This window comes from Peromyscus eremicus, chromosome 10 (genome assembly GCF_949786415.1).
Source record: "Peromyscus eremicus chromosome 10, PerEre_H2_v1, whole genome shotgun sequence".
NCBI classification, from domain to species: Eukaryota; Metazoa; Chordata; class Mammalia; order Rodentia; family Cricetidae; genus Peromyscus; species Peromyscus eremicus.
This window is the reverse complement of record NC_081426.1, coordinates 21,199,072-21,208,385: the sequence shown is the minus strand read 5'-3', so window position 1 is coordinate 21,208,385 and position 9,314 is coordinate 21,199,072.

Sequence of the window (9,314 nt, the reverse complement as noted above, 5' to 3'; positions counted from 1 at the left end):
ATTATTTTTCTTGGCTTGAAAGTATCGGCCATTGCAAGTCAATGCTGCTCTGAATGCCTTCTTCTATAGGGTGGACAAAATCCCCTAAAACCATGAGCCAAATAAATCCTTTGCCTCCTAAGTTGTGCTGCCCTATATTACGTCACAGCAATGCCAAAATTAACTAATATGTAAGTGTAGACTGTCTGAAAGTAGTTCGCCACCCCACAAAGGTACCAGAGAGCCTGGTGGTTAACAACTATCCCTGAGCCAGTGGGCCCTGGTCCAGAAATGTTCCTAGTTGTGGCCTCGCTTTTCTCAGTCTTAAAAGGTGAGAATATACAACCTACTTCACCAGGCTTTTGTAAAGAGTAATTAAGATCTCAAAGAACTTAGTAAAATGTTTGGCTTCTAGCAAGCAATTATGCACAGAGAGAGCAAGAGCAAGAACAAGAGAGCTAATATAAGCTGTCCAAACAAAACTGTCTTCTCCATAAAAGTTTATATTCTCATTTTTAAAAGAATCTTACAAATCAGGCAGTTCTGTGCTGGAGAGATGACTACAAGGTTAAGAGCACTGGCTGCTCTTCCAGAGGTCCTGAGTTCAATTCCCAGCAACCACATGGTGGCTCACAACCATCTATAATGAGATCTGGTGCCCTCTTCTGGCATGCAGGGATACTTGCAGGCAGAACACTGTGTACACAATAAATAAATCTTAAAAAAAAATCGGGCAGTTCTGCTGTTTCATGGGGGTGTGTGGGGGGGGTCTGCAGAGTCCCAAGGAGAACACAGGTACCATTTTACTCACCACTCATCCCATAACAGTGGCATTCTGGGAGAGCAGTGGCATTCTGGGAAAACAGTGGCACTCTGGGAAAGCTATGGCACTCTGGGAAAGCAGTGGCATTCTGGGAGAGCAGTGGCACTCTGGGAAAGCAGTGGCACTCTGGGAAAGCAGTGGCATTCTGGGAGAGCAGTGGCATTCTGGGAAAACAGTGGCACTCTGGGAAAACAGTGGCACTCTGGGAAAGCAGTGGATGCAGAAGGGCTTGAGGCCCAGGGTGGTATCTTTGCTTGTGAAGGAGAACTGATCGATTGCCTAGAGACAGAGGCTGAGGACTGCTGCTGTCTAAGCTGCCTTACTCGACAGTGCAACAGGAAGGAGTAGAGTCACATTGGGCCCTGCCAGGGCCCCAGTCCACCTGGAGGCAGCCCCTGTGTCAATGGTTCCCTGGCATGTGTTGTAGACCAATTCAAGCATCATAGTGTCACTAAGAAACGGTCCTAACCTGCTGTGGGATGGTCTGTATGTCAAGTGTGTTGCTGATTGGTCAGTAAATAAATCACTGATTGGCCATTGGCTAGGCAGGAAGTATACGGGACAAGGAAAAGAATTCTGGGAAGTGGAAGGTGAGAGAGAGACACTGCCAGCCGCCATCAGGACAAGGAAGATGTAAAGTACCGGTAAGCCACAAGCCATGTGGCAAAGTAAAGATTAATAGAAATGGGCTAAATATAAGAGTAAGAGCTAGACAATGACAGGCCTGAGCTAATGGCCAAGCAGTTTAAATAATATAAGAGTTTGTGTGTTTATTTTATAAGTGGGCTCTGGGACTGGCGGGACTTGGTGGCGGGACCTGGAGAAAAATTCTCCAGCAACAAATGGCGCCCAACGTGGGGCAAGAGTTTCCACCTAAAACCTGAGAAAAGATTCTAAAACGGAGCTAAAAACAGCTTCCTAATTGTCTCTCTCAAATGAGCGGCAGCTGCTGGTTTTAGCTACTGGTGGGTTCCTGGCGTGCGTGCTCAACCTGCAGTATGGCAGGAATCAGGCCTCTGCAAGTGGCACATTAAGCTGCATGGTGGATTTAGACTTTGCAGGTACAAAACAAAAAAAGAGGTTTTTGGGCTATACACTGCTTGGATAAAAGCATAGACCCACGATAGCTCCCAGAGCTGGCGGTAAACGTAACCATGTTGGGAAGCTGAGGTGGGCAGAGCCAGCAGCCACAGCTGCTGCAGTTTAAGGCAAGAGATTCACAATAAGACAGATTCAGATGTAATAGTTTACAATGTATGTAAAAGATACGTAGGCTTGAAAGAGACAAAAAAGGTGATATATAGAGTTATAGAAACAAATACATAGTTTTAAAAAAAATAAAGTCATTAAAGAGACAGTAAAGGTAATATAAAAAATAAGCCACGTAAAAATGGATATTACACAGAGAATCTGGATTGTGTTGTCTTTGGGATTTTTTAACTGCAGAAAAACATTTGATTGTAAAAGCTATAGAGTTATGCCAAAATGTATATTTTAAAGATACCTTGACTTCAAAATTTGGATATAAGGATATGTTGCTTTGGAAAAGAGTCTCTTTTGTTTCCACAGAAAGCCAGAGGCTATGGATTTGTTCCAGATTAAGATACATCAGGTTTGACCAGCCAAGACCACCTGAAAGGTCTCCAATGACACCATGGCCCTGATGATCCAACATCCAGAATGGTTTCAAGGCAACTGGCTCAGACGACATACCCTCATGGACTATTCCATAATTCTAAAATTTTCTTTGTATCCCCATAAGATACAGCGCCCCCCTCCAGCAGGAAGTAGTAAGAGAAACTACGCCCAAATTCCCAAATATACCAAGCTGACTTTGGAGATATGTAAAGGTTAAAACCTTCCTTTTTAAGAAAAGAAAAGGGGAAGTGCTGTGGGATGGTCTGTATGTCAAGTGTGTTGCTGATTGGTCAGTAAATAAATCACTGATTGGCCATTGGCTAGGCAGGAAGTATACGGGACAAGGAAAAGAATTCTGGGAAGTGGAAGGTGAGAGAGAGACACTGCCAGCTGCCATCAGGACAAGGAAGATGTAAAGTACCGGTAAGCCACAAGCCATGTGGCAAAGTAAAGATTAATAGAAATGGGCTAAATATAAGAGTAAGAGCTAGACAATGACAGGCCTGAGCTAATGGCCAAGCAGTTTAAATAATATAAGAGTTTGTGTGTTTATTTTATAAGTGGGCTCTGGGACTGGCGGGACTTGGTGGCGGGAGCTGGAGAAAAATTCTCCAGCAACACTAACCCAGAGCCATCACCTTTCAACACTACAGACTCCTCTGTTTTCACCCGGTCCTGGAGCTAAAAAACTAATTTCTATAGCGACATGGCCCCTCAGACTAGAGTCTTAAACAAACAAACAAACAAACAAACACACAAATATCAGACTAAAGGTGCACATTTCAATCGATAAGTAGGGTAAATATGTAAATAGTCAATTCACTTTTAGAAAAAGTGGTCAAGCGATCAGCAAGCATACGTAAACGTTCAACTTCAGTGATCACCTGAGTGTGCATTTCAGCAGTTGTCTGGGTGGGTTGTCACAAACTGACCAAGACGTGAAAGAAACCTCAGTGCGGGCCACCGACCGCCGAAGGAGAAACTGTCTCCCAAGAGGCTGCAGGAACCAGAAGAAAATGATCCAGGAGACAATTCAGTACTAACCATCAGCTTCCAGGGGCCAAGTGTAGTCTGCCTCATTCACAGGTTCGCAAGCAGGCTTTTCCTGAGCCAGCAGCTCTGATGATGTAGGACCAGGTCTGAAGGTCCCCGCAACCACATCCATCCTCTGCTCTGCTCCACAGGTATGTGGGTCGCTGGCCTGTGCTGCTAGGCCTGGCAGGATCGTTACATTTTAATAACGTAAAACTACATGGAGACTGGAGCAGCAGACATCAGATTTACCTTCCTGCTCAAACTGAGGAAGGAGGAGGAGAAGGAGGAGGAGGAGGAGGAGGAGGAGGAGGAGGAGGAGGAGGAGGAGGAAGAAAGCCTAAAGCAGCTAGGATTGCAGGTCAGGCCAGTTTCTGTTTGTTTTGCTCTTTGCTGACTCTGCAGTAAACAACATAAAAAGTCTCACACGTGCGCATCACTGTGCTTTGCTCTCATCCCCTCTCCTGCCAGCTTCTCCCATCTCCCTGTCCCATTCTTTTCGAGTTCCTTCTCACTAGTCTTTCCTTCTGCTCCGTGTCATGGAACGTTCTCTTTTTCCTCGTACCCTACTCCCTTAAGATTGTTTCCATCTCATGGTCCCCTTTCTATTTTCCTGACATCCCTCATCACACACACACACACACACACACACACACACACACACACACACTCATCTGCATATGAGAGGGAGAAATGTAGTATCCAATTCTGGCTTATTTTGATTAACATAATGATATCCCTGTGTTACTATGTCATGCTGAGTGCCATGATTTCATAATTTTATGGCTGAAAAATTCCACGGTGCACGTGCTCCACAGTTTATCTGTTCACCTGGCGATGGCTGGTTCTACTTCCAGTTACTGTGCCTAGTGCAGCAGTAAACACGGGCATGCAAGCACCTCTGTGGTAAATTGGCTTGGAGTCCTCAACTGAGCGTGGTTGGATCACATGGTTGGTCTAGTTTTAGATGTTTGAGGAACTTCCACACTGGCTGCACAAGTTTCCGTTCCCACCAGCCTTGTATACTGGTTTCTTGTGCCCCATATCCTTGTCAGCATTTCTTGTCCATGTTTGCTCGAGGCCAGCCATTGTGAAGGGATCTGGAAGCAGCTTTCACTTGCCTGTTCCTGATGGCTAAGGCTCAAGGTCACTTTTCCACACGTCTGGTTTCATGCCAGCCCCATACAACTGTTGTTACTGGGGCCCTTAGTAAAAAGTGCTCTTAGCTATTGTGACACATACAGCATTACACTTTCTGATCGGGTTTGTGTTGGCTATCCATGGATTTCTGTGCTTCAATACTAATCTTAGAATTGTTATTTTCTAGTTCTGTGAAGAGTGCTCTTGGATTTTGACAGGGATTTCCCCGAATCTATAAAAAACACTTTCCGTCATATAGCTGTTTTTACAACATTAATTTATGTGTAATTTTACTTGGAACTTCTCATTCCTTTGGTCGGTTTGATTAGGCATTCATCAGTCTTGTTCATGTTTTCAAAGAACCAGGATTGTGTTTAATTGATCCTTCATATTATTCTTGTATAGTTTATTTAGTCTACTTTGTCCTGACAGTCATAATTATTGCCCCTTCTCTTTTAAAGAATTGAACTTAGCATATGAGTTGGACGATATTAAGACATTTTTGACTGAAGTGTGTTTTAGTGATTCTGCTTGCTCCCTTCTCCCTCATCCCTTGCCCCACCTGATCTCCTCCTGCAGTCTCCCCTCCCTCATCCCTTGCCCCACCTGATCTCCTCCTGCAGTCTCCTCTCCCTCATCCCTTGCCCCACCTGATCTCCTCCTGCAGTCTCCCCTCCCTCATCCCTTGCCCCACCTGATCTCCTCCTGCAGTCTCCCCTCCCTCATCCCTTGCCCCACCTGATCTCCTCCTGCAGTCTCCCCTCCCCCTAGTCTCTTTTCCCCACATTCCCCATCCTCCTTCTTCATCTTGTGGTCTCCTCTCCATGTTTTAGGTTTCCCTCACACTTATACCTGTTGATATATCCACACGTACACATTACAGGCTAGGATCTGTGCATGAGAGAGAACTCGTGGGTTTTGTACTTTGAGTTTGGGTCATCTTGTTTAATGTTGTCCTTTCCGGATCCATCCATTTGAAGATTCCCTAAGTGTTGCTCACTCTGCTGAAGAAATGCTGCGTGCTCACACCTTACAGCAGTCAAAGGCAGATGGTGGCTCTACAACTTGATCCACTTGAGGCTTAGGGCTACCAAAATCCAGGGTTATGTCAGTGGCCACTGAGAGTGGGCTCTGCACTTCATCGTCTGAACACAGCTTCCTGCAACCTGCTGCTTGAGCATTCTGGTACCTTCCTTCCTGTTATCTCTATCCTCACGACCTGGGGCTGTGGCAGGCTGAGCTCAGTTGTTTTCTGTCCCTAGCCCTCCAGGTAGGATCTCTCTCGGGCTCAGGCCTGGTTGATGCCCTCTGAGACACAGAGTGACACAGTCCTGCTCTTCACTGCTGACTCATTTGCCTGAGGAATCATTCTTGCCGGAGCCTGCAGCTGCATTTGGGGCTCTGGCTTACTACCTTTGGGATGGGGCTCATGTTTCCCCACCTCTGCCTGGTAGCCACACAGCTGGAGCTGTGTCTGGCTTACTCACCATGTCACCTGGAGTTTTCCTGAGGCTTTTCGCTTGTTGGTGTCTGTTGTCACCTTTGTGGATTCCAAAGTTCTTAATTTTCTCCTTTTTTGGTATGGGGTATGGTCTGCCCTTTATTAGAACTGATTCTTCCCTTTGACCAGGTCATATGGAAGTAGTTTATAATCCACCAGCCTACATGAATGGCTTCTGTTTTGTGTTTTTAAAAGTGTTTTTGTTTTTCATTTTTATTCCCTTTATTCCCTTTATATTTATCTGATGTTGTTTACATTTTTTTTTTAAATTTTTATTTTGCAATACAATTAAGTTCTACATACAGGCACAGATTCCCTTGTTCTCCCCCCTCCCGCCCCCCTCACCTTCCCCCCAGCCCGCCCCCCATTCCAATCTCCTCCAGGGCAAAGCCTTCCCCACAGACTGAGATCAACCTGGTGGACTCAGTCCAGGTAGGTCCAGTCCCCTCCTCCCAGGCCGAGCCAAGCGACCCTGCATAGGCCCCAGGTTTCAAACAGCCGACTCATGCAATGAGCACAGGACCCAGTGTCAGTGCCTGGATGCCTCCCAAACAGATCAGGCCAATCAACTGTCTCACCCACTCAGAGGGCCTGATCCAGTTGGTGACCCCTCAGCCATTGGTTCATATTTCATGTGTTTCCGTTTGTTTGGCTATTTGTCTCTGTGCTTTATCCGAGTCTGGTCTCAACAATTCTCTCTCATATAAACCCTCCTCATTCTCGCTAATTGGACTCCCAGAGATCCACCTGGGGCCTAGTTATGGATCTCTGCATCCAGATCCCTCAGTAGTTGGATGAGGTTTCTAGCACGACAATTAGGGTGTTTGGCCATCCCATCACCAGAGTAGGTCAATTCGGACTGTCTCTCGACCATTGCCAGCAGTCTGTTGTGGGGGTATCTTTGTGGATTTCTGTGGGCCTCTCTAGCACTTTGTTTCTTCCTATTCTCATGTGGTCTTCATTTACCATGGTCTCCTATTCCTTGTTCTCCCTCTCTGTTGTTGATCCAGCTGGGATCTCCCACTCACCCAAGCTCTCTTTCCCTTGACCCTCGCCCTTCACTACCCCCACTCATGTCCAGGCTGCTCATGTAGATCTCATTCCATTTCTCTGTCAATGGGCGATCCCTGTGTCTTTCTTGGGGTCCTGTTGTTTACATTTTTTGTTTTCATTCTTGGACAGTGTTTTTTCTCCTCCTTCTCTTCCCCTCTTTCCACTCCTTCCTTTAAAATCTCCTGGTCTTTCCTCTTCTTCATAACATTCTTCTCTTCCTTTTTAGCTTTCTTTTACACCACTTTATTTTTCTCCTTCCCCTGTCCCTTCCTTTATTTCACTCATGTAATAGCTCTACATTCACCCTTCATAGCTTCCAACTCCACATCAGGCTCTCCACTATCTTTTCCAGTATGTGTTCTTGGTCAATAGTGGTGTGTTAGTGGGATTTAATTTATTCCTACTCTGCCTTCCCTGAAACGTTCATCCTCACTCCTATATGATTATAAATGTATTTGTATATCTTGTTTGGCTTGCTATTATTCTTTTCTCCTCCTTGAATGGTTTGGGAATAGAGCTTTTAATAGCAGTCAGCTCCATAAGATCCCCAGGTAGAACCAGAAGATGGAATCAGACCAGCAGATGAGCAAATTACAACAGAAAAATGAAGAAAAAAAATCAACAACAGATAAGAAGCAAGGCAACATGAGTCCTTCAATACACTCTAACTCAACTACTGAATTCAACGTTTGCGCCATGGATAGAGTGTTAAGTGAAGAATTAAAATGTTTTAAAGACGACAATAACATCAATGAGATGAATGGAGTAAGAAAGTCAATTCAAGATATGGAACAGAAAGTCAGAAACATGGATAAGAAAGTCAGTAAGGAAATCTAGATTTGGGGAGAAAAAAGAACCCCAACAGAAATACTGGAAATGAAATGCTCTCCAACTAATTAAAAAACAAACAAAAACAAAAACAAAACCACCTCCCCAACAGACTGGATCCTGCAGAAGAAAGTGATAGAGATAAAAAAAAGAAGGGACTATGACATTCAAACATCAAGAAAGGAAAAGAGTTTGACCATAATAGCCATGAATTATGAGGTACAGCCAGAGACAAACTTAAGAATTGAGGGGGCAGAGATAAAAATGGAAGGCATAGAAAATCTGTTTAGTGGCCATGTAGCAGGAACCTCCTAAATCCAGGGAAAGAAACGGACATCTAAGTAGAAGAAGTATTTAGAACCTCAAATGGGCCTGCCAGAGAAGAATCCCTCTTCTACATTATAGTCAAGATGCCAAAACTGCAGAGAGAGAGAGAGAGAGAGAGAGAGAGAGAGAGAGAGAGAGAGAGAGAGAGAATATTAAAATTGGTAAAGAAAAAATGCCAACTAACAAAGGCAAATGCATGAGAATACTTCCCATCAGTTCTCTCAGCAACCCTAGGAGCCAGGAAATAGTTCAAGTGCTGAATGTAAACAGCTGTCCACTCAGATTGCTATGCTCAGCAAAGCTGTCTCTTAAAATTGATGGAGAAATCAGGATAGTTCAAGAGAAGCACAGACTAAATCAGTTCGTGACTGCCAGACCAGCTCTGTGGACAGTGCTTAAGGGAACCACATACACGGTGGACAGCATGCTCGGTGGACAGCATGCTCAGTGGACAGCATGCTCGGTGGACAGCATGCTCGGTGGACAGCATGCTCAGTGGACAGCATGCTCGGTGGACAGCATATGTGGTGGACAGCATGCTCGGTGGACAGCATATGTGGTGGACAGCATGCTCGGTGGACAGCATGCTTGGTGGACAGCCTGCACAGTTAACAGCATACATGGTGGAGGAAGGAAGACAGCCTTGCCATGAGAGTCCAAAATTTCATAAGGGGAACAGATAAATACAGAAGAATCAAGAAAGAATCCAGTGCAGTAAACCAGCCAATCCCTGATATAGGGAAGAAAGAAAGAAAAAATCCAACCAAGCAGAAAATAATCAACAAGACACAAGAATTAATGAACCCTTCTCAATAATATTCCTAAATGTAAATGGTCTTAACTCTCTGGCTATATTTATATGTAATTATATCAAGAATTTCATCAGAAATGTAAACCTTTAACTTGTAGATCTATATAAATTTTAAAACCTCATAAATCATGTCTTAAAGAACTATGTCCAATTAAAAAGTGTGTACTGTAGGAAATAGTAAT